This window comes from Canis lupus, chromosome 1 (assembly GCF_003254725.2).
Source record: "Canis lupus dingo isolate Sandy chromosome 1, ASM325472v2, whole genome shotgun sequence".
Taxonomy (NCBI): Eukaryota; Metazoa; Chordata; class Mammalia; order Carnivora; family Canidae; genus Canis; species Canis lupus.
In genome coordinates, this window is record NC_064243.1 from 97,853,829 (window position 1) to 97,872,486 (window position 18,658).

General features: G+C 38.8%; 1 long non-coding RNA gene across 21 annotated transcripts in view; it reads right to left on the reverse strand.

Annotated features, from left to right (window-relative positions):
- LOC112644877 (uncharacterized) overlaps positions 1 to 18,658 on the reverse strand; it is a 60,674-nt gene that overhangs the window by 33,595 nt on the left and 8,421 nt on the right. For 17 of the 21 annotated variants that reach the window (XR_007401414.1, XR_007401291.1, XR_007401339.1 and 14 more), the window contains one exon: positions 7,185 to 7,357. The exons of the other annotated variants lie outside the window; for them this stretch is intronic. This is a non-coding gene — a long non-coding RNA (uncharacterized LOC112644877). The remainder of the gene's footprint in view (positions 1 to 7,184; positions 7,358 to 18,658) is intronic. 21 annotated transcript variants of the gene reach the window in all.

Here is an 18,658-nt window from a genome sequence, read left to right on the forward strand (position 1 = left end):
TGCCACACAATGAAAACAGTGTTAAGGGGTAAACCTCTAAGTAGAAGCACATTAAAAAACAAGAAAGATCTCAAATCAACAACCTAAATTTACAACTTAGGAACTTGAAAAAGAGCAACAAACTAAACTCAAACTAGCAGAAGGAAAGAAATAATAAAGAGATAAATGAAATAGACAAAAGAAAAATAGAGACAATGAAAAATTAGTTCTTTGAAAAAAATCAACCAAATATTACTCAGCCATTAGAAACAACAAATACCCACCATTTGCTTCGACCTGGATGGAACTGGAGGGTATTATGCTGAGTGAAATAAGTCAATCAGAGAAGGACAAATATTATATTGTCTCATTCATTTGGGGAATATAATAGTGAAAGGGAATAAAGGGTAAAGGAGAGAAAATGAGTGGGAAATATCAGAGAGGGAGACAGAACATGAGAGACTCCTAACTCTGGGAAACAAACAAGGGGTGGTAGAAATGGAGGTGGGTGGGTGGGGTGGGGGTGACTGGGTGATGCTCACTGAGGGAGGCACTTGGTGGGATGAGCACTGGGTGTTATGCTATATGTTGGCAAACTGAACTCCAATAAAAAAAGTAAACAAAGAAATAAAGTATATACATAAAAAATAAATAAAATAAATAAAAACTAAAAAAAAAGAAAGAAAGAAAAAATCAACCAAATTGTCAAACTTTTAGCTAGGTGGACTAAGGCAAAGGGAAGACTCAAGTTGATATAATCAGAAATGAAAGTGGGGACAATACTGATTTTACAGAAATAAAAAGGATTATAAGAGAATAACAGGAACAACTGTACAACAAAAAAAATTGGCTAACCTGTATGAAATAAATTCCTAGAAACACAAAACCTACCAACATGAAACCATGAAGAAAACAATTTGAATAGATCTATAATTAGTAAGGTAATTGAGTCAGTAGTAAAAAGCTGCCCAACAGGGACACCTGGGTGGCTTATGGTTGAGCATCTCCCTTTGGCTCAGGGCATGATCCCAGGATCCTGGGATCCAGTGCTACATGGGATTCCTTGCAGGGAGCCTGCTTCTCCTTCTGCCTGTGTCTCTCATGAATAAATAAAGGTTTTAAAAAACTAAAAAAACTTGCCCAACCAATAAAACCCTGGACCTGATGACATTTAAAGAACAATATTAATCTTTCTCAAACTTTTCCATGATGATTGAAGAGAAGGGAAACACTTCCTAACTCGTTCTATAAGGTCAACATAAGCCTGATACCAAAGCCAAAGACACCAGAAGAAAACTAGAGACTAATATGCTTCATAAACACTTATGCAAAAATCCTCAAAATAATAGCAGACAAAATTCAGCCGCATATATAAAGGATTATATAGTATGACCAAGTGAGAGCTCCTGGAATGCAAGGATGGCTCAGCAAAGAAAAATCAGTCAATACACCATAGAAGGGAAAAAACCCCTGTGATCATCTGAATTGATGGAGAAAACACATTGACCAAATTCAACATTTTTTCATAATAAAAACACTTAACAAGAAAGGAATAGAAGGAAATCAATCCCACATAGTAAAAGCCATATAGGAAAAACCCACAGTAAACATAATTCTCAAAGGCAAAAGAATGAAAACTTTTCTTCTAAGATCAGAAACAAGGACAGGGTGTCTGCATGTCTCGGTCAGTTAAGCGTCCAACTCTTGATTTTGCCTCCTGAGATCAAACCCTGTGTTGTGATCCATACTGGGTGAGCAGTCTGCTTAAGATTTTCTCTCTCCCTCACCCCCTCCCTGGCTGGCTCTATCAAAAAGAAAGGAGAGGAGAGGAGAGGAGGGGAGGGGAGGGGAGGGGAGGGGAGGGGAGGGGAGGGGGAGAGGAAGAGAAGACAAGACAAAAAAAGAAAGGTAATGATCCTTGTTTTCACAAATGTCTATTCAACACAGAACTGGAAGACCTAGCCAGAGCAATTAGGCAACAAAAAGAAATAAGATTATCTTTGTTTGCAGAGAATATATGTAGAACACCTTAAAGATTCCACAAAAGTTGTTAGAATAAATGAATTCAGCAATGTAATAGGATATAAAGTCAACACACAAAAATAATTTGCATTTCTATACACAGAAATTAACATTTTGAAAAGGAAATTACAAAAACAATTCTGTTTACAATAGCATCAAAAAGAATAAATTACTTAGGAATTAACTTAATCAAGGAGGTGTAAGATACAATGAAAATTCCAAAACATCACTGAAAGAAATTAAGAAGTCAAAAATGAATGAAAAAAACCACATTCCATGTTCCTAGATTAGAAGCCAATATTGTTCAAATGTCAATATTACCCAAAGTGATCTACAGATTCAATGCAATACCTACCAAAGTCTCAATGATATTATTACTAGAAATAGAAAAACCTACTCTAAAATTTATATGTATCTCAAGAGACCTTGAATAGCCAAAACAATCTTGAAAAAGAACAAACCTTATACCTTCTGACTTCAAAACCTACCACAAAGCTATGGTAAATCAAAAGAGTGTGCAACTGGCATAAAGAAACCACATATGGACCCACAGAATAGAATAGAGAGCCCAGAAGTAAACCCTTACATATACAGTCAAATGGTTTTTGACAAGAATGCCCAGACTATTTAATAAAGAATGCACAGGCTCTTTGGCAGAACTGGATATGCCTGTGCAAAATAATGAAGCTAAATCCTTATCTAACACCATATACTAAAATTAACTTAAATTGAACAAAGAACTTAAATTTAAATGTTAGACCTAAAACATAAAGCTCTCAGAAGAAAACACAGGACTGAAGCTTCATGGCACTTTATTTTTTTTAATAATAAATTAATTTTCATTGGTGTTCAATTTGCCAACATACAGAATAACACCCAGTGCTCATCCCATCAAGTGCCCCCCTCAGTGCCCGACACCCATTCACCCCCACCCCCCACCCTCCTCCCCTTCCACCACCCCTAGTTCGTTTCCCAGTGTTAGGAGTCTTTATAGAAGGGAAGGGAGAAGAAATGGGTAGGAAATATCAGAAGGGGAGACAGAACATGGCACTTTATTTGGCAATGATTTTTTCGATATGATACGAAAGGCACAGGCAACAACAACAAAAAAATAGACAAATTAGACATTATAAAGTTTAAAAACTTTTAAAATTTAAATTCAATTTATTTTTTTAATTAAATTTAATTAACATACACTGCTATTAGTTTCAAAGGTAGAACTTAGTGATCCATCAGTCGCATACAACATCTGGTGTTTATTACCTCAAGGGCTCTCCCTAATGCCCATCACCCAGTTACCCCATCCCCCCAACCACCTCCCCTTCAGCAACTCTGTTTATCTTCTACAGCTGAGAGTCTCTTATGGTTTGCTCCCTATTTATTTATGCCTCTCTTCTTATTTTATTTTCCCTTCCCTCTCCCTATGTCCCACAAGTTTTCTTAAATTTCATGTATGAGTGAAATCACATTTTGACATTAAGAGACTATCCACATCTTGCTTATCCAAGTAAAAAGGGAATACACAGAATGGGAGAAAAATATGTAAATCATATATCTGATAAGGGATCACTATCCAGAATAGAGATTTCCTAAAATTCAACAACAAGAACAACAACAAACATTCAACAATGGGCAAATGACTTGAATAGAATTTCTCCAAAGGGGGGATCCCTGCGTGGCTCAGTGGATTAGCGCCTGTCTTTGGCCCAGGGCATGATCCTGGAGTCCCGGGATCGAGTCCCACGGTGGTCTCCCGGCATGGAGCCTACTTCTCCCTCCTCCTGTGTCTCTGCCTCTCTCTCTCTCTCTTTCTCTCTCTCTGTGTGTGTGTCTATCATAAATATATAAATAAATAAATCTTTAAAAAAAAGAATTTGGGGATCCCTGGGTGGCTCAGCGGTTTAGCACCTGCCTTTGGCCCAGGGTGCGATCCTGGAGTCCCGGGATCGAGTCCCGCGGCGGGCTCCCGGTGCGGAGCCTGCTTCTCCCTCCTCCTGTGTCTCTGCCATTCTCTCTCTCTCTCTCTGTCTATCATAAATAAATAATAATAATAAAAGAATTTCTCCAAAGAAGATATACAAATGGCCAGTAAGCACATGAAAAGATGGCAAACATTACTTATCATTAGGGAGATGCTAAGCAAAACTCCAGTGAGATACTGCCTCACACCTATCAGGATGGCTACTGTAGGAAAAAAAAGGCATTGGCAAGAACTTGAGAAACTGGAACGCTTGTGCGCTACTGGAATGTAAAATGGTATGGCTACTGTAGAAAACAGTATGAAAGTTCCTCAATAAGTTAAAATAAAAATCACCATAGGACCCAGCACACTTGCATTTCTGGGAACATACCCCAAACAAATGAAAGCAAGTTCTTGGAAGAGATATGTGTACACTCATGTTCATAGCAGCATTGGTCACATTATCTAAGATAACCCATGTCCATCAACTAATGAATGGATAGGCAAAATGTGCTATCTATCTATCTATCTATCTATCTATCTATCTATCTAATTAAAATAAAATATTACTTAGCTCTAAAAAGGAAGGAAATTCTCTAATGTTCTAAAACATGATAAACCTTGAGGACATTATGCTAAATGAAATAAGCCAGTCATAAAATACAGAGAAATACTTTGAAATTCCACTTATATACTGTATACACAGAGAAGTAAAAAATCACAAACACAGAAAAAATTATGGTTGCCAGGTGTGGAGAGGGAAAAGAATGGGAAGTTAATAGTATAGATTTTTGAATTTAAACATGAAAAGATCTTCAACAAATTGAGTTGGGAAAATTGGACAGCAACATGCAAAAGGATGAACCTGGACTAATTTCTTACACCATACACAAAAATAAACTCAAAATGGACTAAAAGACCTAAATGTAAGACCTAAAACCATAAAAGTCCTAGAGAAGAGCACAGGCAGTAATTTCTCTGACATTGGCCATAACAACTTTTTTTCTAGACATCTCTCTGAGGCAAGGGAAACAAAAGCAAAATTAAGCTATTGGGACCACACCAAAATAAAAATCTGTGTGCAGCAAAGGAAACAATCAACAAAACTAGAAGATAATCTACTGAATGGGAGAGGATACCTGCAAATGACATGTATGATAAGGACTTAGTATCCAAAATACATAAAGGACTTATACAACTCAACACCAAAAAACCCCCAAATCATCCAATTTAAAAGTGGGAAGAAGACATGAACCGACATTCCTCCAAAGATATACAGCTGGCCAACACACACATGAAAAGATGCTCAACATACACTCAACAAATAATAGGAATCAAAAGCACAATGAGATATTATCTCACACCTGTCAGAAAGGCTAAAATCAAAACCACAAACAAAACACAAGTGTTGGAGATGATATGGAGAAAAAAGAACCCTTTCTGGTGCAGGCATTGTGGAAGACAGTAGGGAGCTTCCTCAAAAAACTAAAAATAGAACTACCTTAGATGGCTGCCATGTCTATTCTCACCCTAGAAGAAGTCTCCGGTTTTATTCTCTGAAAATATTTCTGTACTGCAGGATATAAGGCACATACCTTAACCATAACCCTAACATTAACCCTAACCATGTGGAGAGTTCTCTGAACTGCAAAATACAAGACACATATCCTTACCCAAACTTGAACTCTAACACTAATCCTAATCCATAACAGTTAACCCATAACCCTTAATCCCTAACCCCTAACATTAAACCCTAACTTAAACACAAAGCCTAGAACTCCAGAGAGGTCTCTGAATTTCAGGATACAACCAGGCACATACCCTAATTCCTAACCCCTAACCAATAACCCCCAATGGCTAACCTTAAACCCTAATCATAACCTCAGCAGAAGTCTGGGGTTTTATTCTCTAGAGAAGTCTCTCAACTGCAGAATACCAGCACATACTCTAGCCTAATCCCAACCCTAACTCTAATCCTAGATATGAGAAAGTAGTTTCCTGAACATATGATAAGGAAGCTGAGAAGCAGCCTACTTATCCTGGAGAAGACCCCAAACATTTAAGAATTCATAGTATTTCTGGAAATGTATGTGAAGGTAGACATAAAAATGGAAGGACCAATTTGACTATTTAAAGAATACTTAGGGTCCCTAATCCCCTCCTTGCCTCAGTTTTGTAGATGGCTGCCATGTCTATTCTCACCCAAGCAGAATTCTGGGATCTTATTCTCTAGAGAGATCACTGAACAGCATAATACCAGGTTCATACTGTAACCCTAAACCTAAACTTATTAACTTAAGTCCTAAACCTAACCCTAACACTAAACCCAACCCTAATCCTTTAGAGAGATCATTGAGCTGAAAAATAACAGGCACATATCCTAGTTATAGTCCTAACTATAACCCTAAATCTAAGAAATTGGCTTCTGGAACACACAATAAGAAAACACGAGGATAGGGATCCCTGGGTGGCGCAGCGGTTTGGCGCCTGCCTTTGGCCCAGGGCGCGATCCTGGAGACCCGGGATCGAGTCCCACGTCGGGCTTCCGGTGCATGGAGCCTGCTTCTCCCTCTGCCTGTGTCTCTGCCTCTCTCTCTTTCTCTCTCTGTGACTATCATAAATAAATAAAAATTAAAAAAAAAAAAAGAAAACACGAGGATAAAAAATAGAACTACCCTAAAATGCAGTAATTCTACTACTGGGTGTTTACTCCCCAAATACAAAAACACTAATTCAAAGGGATATATGCACCCCAATGTTTATAGCAGCATCATCCACAATAGCCAAATTATGGAAGCAGCCAAAGTGTCCATTGATATATGAACAGATAAAGAAGTTATATATACATATAATGGAATATTACTCAACCATAAAAGAATGAAATCTTGCCATTTGCAACAACATGGATGATCCAGAGAGTATAATGCCAAGTGAAATAAGTCAGAGAATGACAAATACCAAATGATCTCACTCACATGTGGAATTTAAGAAACAAAATAAATAAACAAATTGGGGGGAAAGAGCCCAGAAACAGACTCTTAACTAGAGAACAAAGTGATGGTGGGTGGGGGATGGTTGAAATAGGTGATGGGGTTTTAGAGTACATTTATATTGATGAGCACTGAGTAATATATCGAATTTGTGAGTCACTATATTGTACATCTGAAATGAATACCACACTGTATGTTAACTACACTGGAATTAAAATAATTTAACAATTTACCTTTTAAGCCAAAGAAAGAAAGAACAAGGGCAGCCCCAGTGGCTCAGGGGTTTAGCGCCACCTTCGGCCTGGGGTGTGATCCTGGAGACCTGGGATCAAGTCCCACACTGGGCTTCCTGCTTGGAGCCTGCTTCTCTCTCTGCCTGTGTCTCTGCCTCTCTCTCTCTCTGCGTCTGTCATGAATAAATAAATAAAATCTTTAAATTAAAAAAAGAAAAGAAAGAACAAGAAAAAATGGAAAGTCTCAGAACTTTCCAACCTAAGGAGAGATTTGGACATACAATTTCATGAAGCTATTACATCAATATAACAACCCCAAATGATCTCAAAGATGCATTATAATAAAACTGTCTACAATCGAAGGGAAGGAGAGAATTTTAAAAGCATCAAGAGGAAAAAAAAAAAACCCTCTCATATATAAAGGAACCTCCTAAAATGGTTATCAGTGGATTTCTCAACAGAAATCTTGTAGGCCAGGAGAGTGAGATGACAAGTTCAAAGTGCAGAAAGAAAAAACTGCCAAACAAAAATACTTTACCCAGAAAATATGGCTTTCAGAAGTGAACAAGAGATAAATATTTTCTCCAAAAGAAAAAAAAAAAAACAAAAGCTGAGGGCATTGATCTAAATGGGACGTGCAGGATTCTTGGATGTTTCAGATGTTGAGCATCTGCCTTCGGCTCAGGGCATGATCCTGGAGTCCCGGGATCGAGTCCCACACTGGGTTCCCTGTAAGGAACCTGCTTCTCCCTCTGCCTGTATCTCTGCCTCTGTGTGTCTATCATGAATGAATAAATAAAATCTTAAAACAAATAAACTGGACCTACTCATAAGAAATGCTGACAATTCTTTTTCAAGATTTTTTAAAAAGATTTTATTTATTGAGACACACACACACACACAGAGGGGGGGGAGAGAGAGAGAGAGAGAGAGGCAGAGACACAGGCAGAGGGAGAAGCAGGCTCCATGCAGGGAACCCGACATGGGACTCGATCCTGGGTCTCCAGGATCACACCCCGGGCTGCAGGCGGCGCTAAACCGCTGCGCCATCAGGGCTGCCCTTAAGATTTTTTTTTAAAGAGAGAAAGAGCATGAATGGGAGGGTCAGAAGGAGAGAATCTCAAGTAGACTCCATGCTCAGTGTGGAGCCTGACAGTGGGCTTGATCACAAGATCCTGAGATCATGAACTGAGCCAAAACGAAGAATCAGATGCTTACCTGACTGTACCACCCAGGTACCCCAAGAAGTTATTAAAGTTGAAACACAATGGTACTACTTAACAAAATTAAAAGTGAAAATATAAAACATGCTGGTAAAGGTAAGTATACAAATTTAAAATAGAGTAATAATGTAATATGGTATTGTGAAAATAATTATAGTATAAAGGTTAAAGAATAAAACTATAAAAATACCAATAGCTAGAATTATTTGTTAATGAATACCTAAAACAAAAAGATGCATTTTTTGATACCAAAAACATGAAGTGTGATGAGTAAAAGGGCAGAGGTTTGTATGTAATTGAAATTAAGTTATCAGCTTAAAATAGACTGATACATCTGTAAGATGTTTTAGGTAAGCCGCATGTTAACAAGGCAGAAATCTACTGTAGATACACAAAACACAAGAAGAGCATTAAAGCACACCATTATGAAAAAGTATCAGTTTACAAGAAAAGACAGCAAGAGATGAACAGGGAGCTATAAAACAGCCAGAATGCAATTAATAAGATGGCATTAGGAATTCCCTCCTATCAGTAGTTACTCTAAATGTAAATGGATTAACTTCTCCAAAAAAAAAAAAAAAAAAAAAAGGCAGAGTAGATAGATTTAAAAAAAGACACCCCCTCCCACCGCCAAAGACCCACCAATACGCTGCCTATAGGAGATTCACTTCAGCTTCAAAGACACACATTAGACAGAAAGTGAAGGGATGGAAAAAATAATCCACGCAAATGAGAACATGAGTAGCTATACTTAGATATATAGACTAACTCAAACACTGTAATGGAAGACTAAGAATAAGAAGGTCACTGTATAATGATGAAGGTATCAATTCCTCAAGAGAACATAACAATCATAAATTTTCACACACCAACATCAGAACACCTTAATATAGTACACAAATATGAACATATTGGAAGGGAGAAATAGACCACAATACGATAATAGCAGAAGACTTCAATACCCCTTCCATTGTTGAAGTCAGACAAAAACGAACAATAAGAGACATTGACCATACTTTAGACCAAATTTACCGAACAGATGTATACAGAACATTCCATTCAACAGGTACAGAATACACATTCTTCTTAAGTGCCCATGGAATGTTTTCAAGGATAGATCATATGCTGGATCACAAAAGAAGTCTTACTTATTAGCATATTGATGAAGATTGAACTCATACCAAGCATCTTTTCTAACCATAATGTTAATGGAGCTAGAAATCAGTAACAGGAGAACTGGAAAACTAATGTGGAAATCAATACACTTCTGAAAAACCAATGAGGCAAAGAAGAAATCAAAAGGAAAACAAGGTATCTTGAAACATATGAAAACGGAAACACAACTTACAGAAACTTAAAGGATACAACAAAAATTCTAAAAGGAAAGCTTATAGGACAGCCCAGGTGGCTCAGCGGTTTAGCGCTGCCTTCAGCCCAGGGCGTGATCCTGGAGACCCCGGATCAAGTTCCACGTCGGGATTCCTGCATGGGGTCTGCTTCTCCCTCTGCCTGTGTCTCTGCCTCTCTCTGTGTGTCTCATGAATAAATAAAATCTTTAAAAAAATAAAAAAATAAAAGGAAAGCTTATAATGATAAAATGTCCATATTAAGAACAAAGATATTAAATAACCTAATTTCACATCTCAAGAAACTAGAAAAACTATGCCCAAAGTCAGAAAAAGGAAGGGAAAAGCAAAGTTGAGAGCAGCAATAAACAGAGTAAAAAACCAACAACAGAAAAGCTCAAGGAAAGTAAGAGCTGATTTTTCAAAGGATGAACAAAATTGACAACCCTTTACTCAGACTACGAAAAAAGGAGAGAAGACTCAAAATCAGAAATTAAAGAGGAGGGACCCCTGGGTGGCACAGTGGTTTGGTGCCTGCCTTTGGCCTAGGGCGCGATCCTGGAGACCCAGGATCGATTCCCACGTCGGGCTCCCGGTGCATGGAGCCTGCTTCTCTCTGCCTGTGTCTCTGCCTCTCTTTCTCTCTCTGTGACTATCATAAATAAATAAAAATTAAAAAAAATTTTAAAAAAAGAGGAAATATTACAACTGATGCCACAGAAATACAAAGGATCACAAGGGACTTCTGTGAATTATTATACACCAACAAACTGGATATCCTAGAAGAAACAGATAAATTTCTACAAACATACAACCATCCGAGACTGAATCATAAAGACGCAGAAGAGGGATCCCTGGGTGGCGCAGCGGTTTGGCGCCTGCCTTTGGCCCAGGCCGCGATCCTGGAGTCCCGGGATCGAGTCCCACGTTGGGCTCCCGGTGCATGGAGCCTGCTTCTCCCTCTGCCTATGTCTCTGCCTCTCTCTCTCTCTCTCTCTCTCTCTCTGTGTGACTATCATAAATCATAAATAATAATTTTAAAAAAGACGCAGAAGATGTGAATAGACTAATAGCATGTAAGGAGATTGAATCAGTAATATAAAACCTCCCAATAAAGAAAAGCCCAGGACCCAGGGTTTCCCAGGTGAATTCTACCAAACATTTAAGGAAGAATTAAATGTGAATCTTTCTCAAATGCCTTCAAAAAAAACTGAAGAGGACAGAATGCTCCCAAACTCATAAGACCAGCATTACCCTGATACCCAAACCGGGTTCAGAAGCCCGGTTTGGGTATCAGAGTGAGTGATCTGATCAGGTGAATAAGAGAAGCCCTTCTGAAAAATCATCATATAGTTTCACTCATACGGGGAATATAAGAACTAGTGAAAGGGACTTTAAGGGAAAGGAGGGGAACTGAGTGGGAAAAAATAGAGAGGGAGACAAACCATGAGAGACTCCTAACTCTGGAAAACAAAGGATTACAGAAGGGGGTGAGGGGATGGGGTAACTGGGTGATGAGCACCGAGGAGGGCACTTGATGGGATGAGCACTGGGTGTTATACTCTATCTTGGAAAATTGAACTCCAATAAAAAAAAAATATACAAAAAAAATATACAAAAAAAATGTGATAACATTTAGAAACAAAAAGAAAGAAAGAAAGAAAGAAAGAAAGAAAGAAAGAAAGAAAGAAAGAAAGAAAGAGAGAAAGAAAGAAAAAGAAAAGAAACACTAAAGAGGAGAAGACTTAGACCAATATCTGTGATGGATATAGGTGCAAAATTTCTCAACAAAATACTAGCAAACCAAATTCAACAGCATATTAAAAGTGTCACACACCAGGAACACCTGGTGGTTGAACAAGTGGTTGAACATCCAACTTTGGCTCAGGATTCTGGGATTGAGTCCCACATCAGGCTCCCTGCATGGAGCCTGCATCTTCCCCTGACCACGTCTATGACTCTGTGTCTCTTATGAATAAATAAAATCTTAAAGAAAAAGACTAGTTTGGCAGGCTTGCATTAAAAAAAAAAAAATGAAAGCGTCATATACCACAATCAAAGGGGATTTATCCCTGAGATGAAAGGCAGGCTCAACATATGAAACTCAATAATTTTAATTAATAAGCATTTATAAAAAGATAAAATTATATGATCTCAACAGATATAAAAAAACATATGACAAAACAAAATATCCTTTTACTATAACTATTCATGAATTGGGTGTAGAAGGAATAAAGGTCATTTATGACAAGCCCACAGCTAACATCACATTCAATGATAGAAGCTGAAAGTTTTCTTCTAAGATCAAGAACAAGACAAGAACATCTACTCTCCCCACTCCTATTCAAAGAAATTTTTTTAAAAGATTTTATTTTATTTATTCATAGAGACACACACACACAGAGACAGACAGACAGAGACAGAGACAGAGATACAGGCAGAGGTAGAAGCAGGCTCCACGCAGGGAGCCCAACGTGGGACTCGATCCTGGGTCTCCAGATTCACACCCCAGGCTGCAGGCGGCGCCAAACCGCTGCGCCACGGGGGCTGCTCTCCTATTCAAAGAAATTTTAAAATAATTTCACCTGCTATAGAATCGAAAACAATAAAGTGCTTTGGAATAAATTTAACCAAAGAGGTGAAAGATCTATATACACTTAAGACAGTAAGATTTTGATCAAAGAATTTGAAGAAACACACAAATGGAAAGATAACCTAGGTTCATGGACCAGGAGAATTAACATTATTAAAATATCTATACCACCCAAGGCCATTGTATATTTGATGCAATCCCTATCAAAATCCCGATGGCATTTTTCACAGGAATAGAAAAAATCCTAAAGTTTGTATGAAGTCAGAAAAGCCCAATGCAGTATAGACAATGAACAAATCTGGATATATCAAACTTCCTTATTTCCAACTTTATGACAAAGCTACAGTAATCAGAACAGTAAGGTACTGGCATTTAAAAGACACCCCAGAACACAGTAGACATCTCAGAAATAAATCCATGAATATTCAGAACAGAACAGAGAAGACATCCCAGAAATAAATCCATAAATATACAGTCAACTAACATTTGATAAGAGAGCCAGGAATACTCAATGGGGGAAAGTCAGTCTCTTCAAGAAACGGTGTTGGAAAAACTGGACAATTACATGCAGAAGAATCAACCTGGATCCCTATCTTACACCATTCACTAAAATTAACTAGAAATGGATTAAAAATTTAAATATAACACCTGAAACTGCAAAACTCCTAGAAGAAACTATAGGGAAAAATAATCTTGACACTGGTTTTAGCAATAAAGCCAGCAACAAAATCATAAAAAGATAGACACATCAGAGTTTCTGCATTAGCAAAGAAATATTCAACTAAATGAAAAGAGAACCTAGAGAAATAAGGGTTAGTATCCAAAATATATGAGGAATTCATACAACTCCGTAACAACCGCCCCCCAACATCCCAATTAAAAAATAGTCAAAGGACCTAGATACACAGCTTTCCAAAAAAGACATGTGAATGACTCACAGATATATGAAAAGAGGTTCAACATCAGTAATCATCAGTGAAACAAAAATAAAAAACACAGTGACAACTGATGGGTATTAAGGAGGACACTTGTGATGAGCACTGGATGTTATATGCATGTAATTTATTTATTTTTAAAGATTTATTTATTTATTCATGAGAGACACAGAAAGATAAGTAGAGACACAGGCAGAGGGAGAGGCAGGCTCCCTGCAGGGAGCCCGATGTGGGACTTGATTCCAGGACACCGGGATCACAGCCTGAGGTAGACACTCAAGCACTGAGCCACCCAGGTGCCCAGCTAACTAGAATTTAAATAAAAATTTGAAAAAGAAGAAAAAAAATCCACACACATGAGGTAACACCTCATGCCAGTTAGAAAGGCTATCATCAAAAAGACAAAAGATAGGTGGAGAAAAGGGACCCCTTGTGCACTGTTGGTGGGAATGTACATTGGTACAGCCACTATGGGAACTAATATGAATGTTTCTCAAAATCTTTTATGTTTTATTTTATTTTTTTAAATTTTTGTTTATTTATGATAGTCACACACACACAGAGAGAGAGAGAGAGAGGCAGAGACACGGGCAGAGGGAGAAGCAGGCTCCATGCACCGGGAGCCCGACGTGGGACCCGATGCCGGGTCTCCAGGATCGCACCCTTGGCCAAAGGCAGGCGCTAAACCGCTGCGCCACCCAGGGATCCCCTCAAAATCTTTTAAAAATAGCACTAATATATGACCCAGCAATCTGACTTCTAGGCATACATCCAAAGGAAATAAATCAGTATGTTAGAAAGATATCTCCAGTCCCATATTCACTGCAGCATTATTATCAATAGCCAAGACACAGAAACAACTTAAGTGCCCGTCAACAATTACACAGTAAATAGACACACACACACACACACACACACACACACACACACACACACAGAGGAATATTATTCAGTCATGAAAGAGAAAGAAATCCTGCCATTTACAACAACTTGGATGGACTTTGAGGGCATTACACTAAGTCAGATAAAAACAAATACTGTATGTTTTCACTTAGACATATAGTGTAAAAAAAGCTGAACTCATGGAAACAGAGCAGAATGGTGGTTGCCAGAAGATAGAGAGTGGGGGAAACAGGATGATGTTACTCAAAGATATAATCTTTCATTTATGAGACAAGTAAGTTCTGGGGATCTAATTTACAGCACCATATTACCTTGCCAAGAAGTAGATCTTAAATGGTTTAACTGTGGAAAAAACTGATGTGAATTGATGGAGGTATTAATTAATCCTCTTCTGACAACCACTGTATACTATATATGTGTAACAAATCATCACACTGTACATCTGAAACAATGTTATATGTCAATCATACTTCAATAGAAATGGAAAAAAAAAACCCAGTGGCCTACTACTGCTGGCTTTGATGATCAAATTCATATTCCAACACAGTCTAGTGTAGGAAGCCTCGCCTTACTCACGTTGGAGGAAGCCTCTGCCTTGTATGTTGGCCCATTATTCTAGTAATCTCTGGGGTCCCCAGCCCAGAAGCTAGGCATGTAGATCTCAGAAAAAAGACTGATGGGATCAACCCTCCTGAGAAAAGCATGAACTAGGGAGTCACAGCCCTTGCAGACCTATACTATAATAACTATCTTTAAGATGCTATAACAAGTTTAGCCGGAATGCCCGGGCAGCATACAGAGGACACAACACAGTGGTAGCAGCCTATGTACAACTGTGCCACCAGCTGGTAGTGCCAGAACCTACCCCGTGGTAATTGTTGGTTGGGAAGCTGAGAGCAGTCCAGAGGTAAGCCGCCTCCACTGAACACTGAATCATGCTGCTGGTTGTGCAAACTGTTCTAAAATTATGCCCAGGATTTAATTTATGGAGGTGACTGAATGATGAGACAAGCACCAATGCTATCGAAAGCAGAATTCATTACTTGCATTTCCCCAAACAGGAGGGCACAGCACACCATGCATGGCCATAGGGAAGCACCATGTTTGGACAGGAGGCAGAAGCAGGAGTAAGAGAAAGCCTATGCCAGATTCTTTATGGGAGTGTCCACAGGAAAGACAAGGCAGGGCAGAATGAACAATGTAGGACTGCCTGGTTTAGAGAGTTCTGGTGGGATTTAGGCTACAGGGCTTGTCTCTCCTTGCCTGGTGCCTAATCCTGGGATGATTTAGGTCAGGAGAAGTATTGGCTTAGTGTATGAGAATCAAGTAAAAGGTGTGGTTGGGGTTATCGGATGACATGAATGCTAAAGCAGTGTCCACCTGCCCACCATACGGACACCTGTGAATCCATCTGCATGAGGAGGAGCCAAAAATCACCAACATTACTGGGGGTGTTGTTTGGCCCTAAAGAACGGACCAACCAATTAGGAGCAATACAATGATTTGGAATGACCAGGCACACATGCCAGGGCCTACAGCCATAGATGATGCCCTGCTCACAATTCACGTAGAGACTCTCTACACATACCCACCAATGCCTGAATACCCTTGCTTCACACACACCAGTGGTAAATTATGGTAAATGTTTAATAAAATGCTCTTTAGGGGTATATTGTAAAGGTGATTGTGGCATTTAACAATTTACCTGCTGTTAATATTCTCAGCATGACTAATTCCACCTGATGTCACAGAATTGGGAAGAAATATGCACCATTAACTATCCCAACCTAGTACAAGCCAGTTGCAGTGCGCCCTATCCCCTTTCATATGAATGTACACACACCACTCACTTGTACCCCAAGTAATACCCTGATCTCTTACCCTGAATATACAAACTACACTACATATCTCTAGAACATATCTCAGAACGTACAAATCTTCCATACATCTGAACACATACATACAGTTGCTACTTGCACCCTGAATACACATATAAACCTTGTCTTACTAGATTTTTACAGACAAAATCCTGCTCACATGCCTCACCTACAACTACATAGACACAAACATGCCCAAATACAAACAAAACCTAACACACTACCCAAAAGTTTACAACTGGAAAGCCTAAAAATACAAGCTTCAAAAAATACCTCATATATGGTTGTTTCATAACCACCCAAAAATATTCCCACAATCTCACAACTCTAAAACACATACTCTACAATTCCTGAACACATACACAACCTACACAGACTATTTCCAAATACACACACTGAACCACCCACATCTTGTAGAATACACATCCCATAAGTCACCAATGAACCCAAATACTTACACAGCCCAATCTAACTTACCAAATCCATAGAAGACTATCCCACAAACACTGAAAGCATGTATAGAAGCAACTCCACCAAGTTCTTCAATCATTACATTCCAGAAGTGATAGAAGCAGATCCCTGAACCCACTAACATACACACTCATGAACTAGCTATAAATATACAATCCCCCTTCACACTCAGATATGCACAAAACAATCCTTGTACCCTACACTTGTGACCCCCGCACACCCATGAACACGCGCGCGCACACGCACACACACACACACACACAATTTCCAACTCTAAATACAGACACCACCCAAAACGCTACACATCATTCCTCACATTTCTAGAATACAACATTACCACCACAATCCCCAAACATTCCTAAAACTGTACAAAAACCCTAGCATTCTCCAAAGGAAATCACTGACTATTCCTGGAAACCCCAAACACTATGAGTAAAATACATAATTCACCCCTGTGCTGATAAATGTACATACAAAACAGTATACACTCCTACAACACAACATCTCTAGCACATCATTTATAAATGCATGTAAAACCCTTCCAAGTCCCAATTTAAAGGTCTCAAACTTCCACCTTCTTTCCTGTCAGCCAGCTTGTCAACTTTGTATTAGCTGATGGTTCCAGTTGATAAAAGGAATAAATCATACAAACTATTTCTTTGGTTCAGATGTCACACATACTAAACCGTGCAGAACTGAAATAACTTTCACTTTTTTCTGGAAAATAAAAAACAAAACCAAGAGCAGTTGCTTCTGGATAACTAAATATTAAATGAGAGAGCTCTTCAGGTTCTTAAGAATTGTCCGAACTAAGTTATGTTCTGTGATAATCAGTTTCAAAGGCACATGGTGCTCTGCTTTAGATTTATCCCATATGCTATTGTTTGATACTGGATTTATGTAACTGTGTTACTGCACAGTATTGAATTGGTATCCTTTGCACAGTTAGCAGTAAATAAAAATTAGCATTTAAAATTGCTAAAAAAAAACCATATTACATATCCCAAGTACATACAAATACAATTCTGCAACTCTCCTGCATAAACATATAATCCCATTACTCTATCAGTACAAAAATACTCCCAGATATGTACTAATAACCTAATGAAAAATCCAAATACATACCACAAAAATATTCATCCAATCTTCCTTGCTTCACAAATACACAAACGCACATTTCTTATCACAACCCCCAAATATACCCCAAATTACCCAGCACGCTACAAATAAGAAAACATACCTTATACCCTCAAATAGATATAAAGCTTCACATTACTCACATACACATAATCAGTCTCAAACACTCTATGAAATAACTCTACCATCTTCCAGAATACAGATGAAGCCCACACCATACAACACATTCATCTTCTCGTGACATATTACCAATCCTATAAAATAGTCACAGACCTGCCCTCACATCCCCAGATATGTGCTCACAGCTCCTGAAAATCAACAAAAGAAATGCATGTAACCAGACAGCATGCCCCAAATGGACAAAGGATCCATCCACATTTCAAAATATCAGCCTTAAAAGTAAAACAGCTAGTCATTTTACGAGCAAAACAACTTCATTCAGGAATAGCAGAGGAAGTGCAATCTAGAACATGCCAACTATGGCGACCTACAGGCAAGTGCAGAGAAGGAGAGAGGGACTTGTTTTTATAAAGGAGGGGAGTAAGTTGGGAGGAGTGGTTTTGAATCAAAGTTGACTGGAGAAGATCCAGAGTCCCGGGTGGTGGCAGCTTTTCATCCACCGGGTGGCTGGAGCAGTCAGCAATGCTTCTACCAGAGTGAGGGGTAATGCCTGAGGGCTCCCAGAGTCCCTACTAAACGACATTACCTTTATCATTTTCATAGAAAATAAGCAGCCCCTACACCAAGATTAACAGGCACACCCTCCCCAACATTGCCAGTATGCACGAGCAGCTAACCCTTCCTAACCCGACCCTACACGCAAACTGCAAACATTCAGGGGGCAGGGCCCTAAATCACAAACACATCACCCAAACACATTGAACGTGCCTGAGTTACAACTCAAACCCTATAAATAAACTTAACCCCATCTACTCGCAGAAAAACACACTCCGGACTTCCACTGAGCCCCAAACCATCACAGAGACATC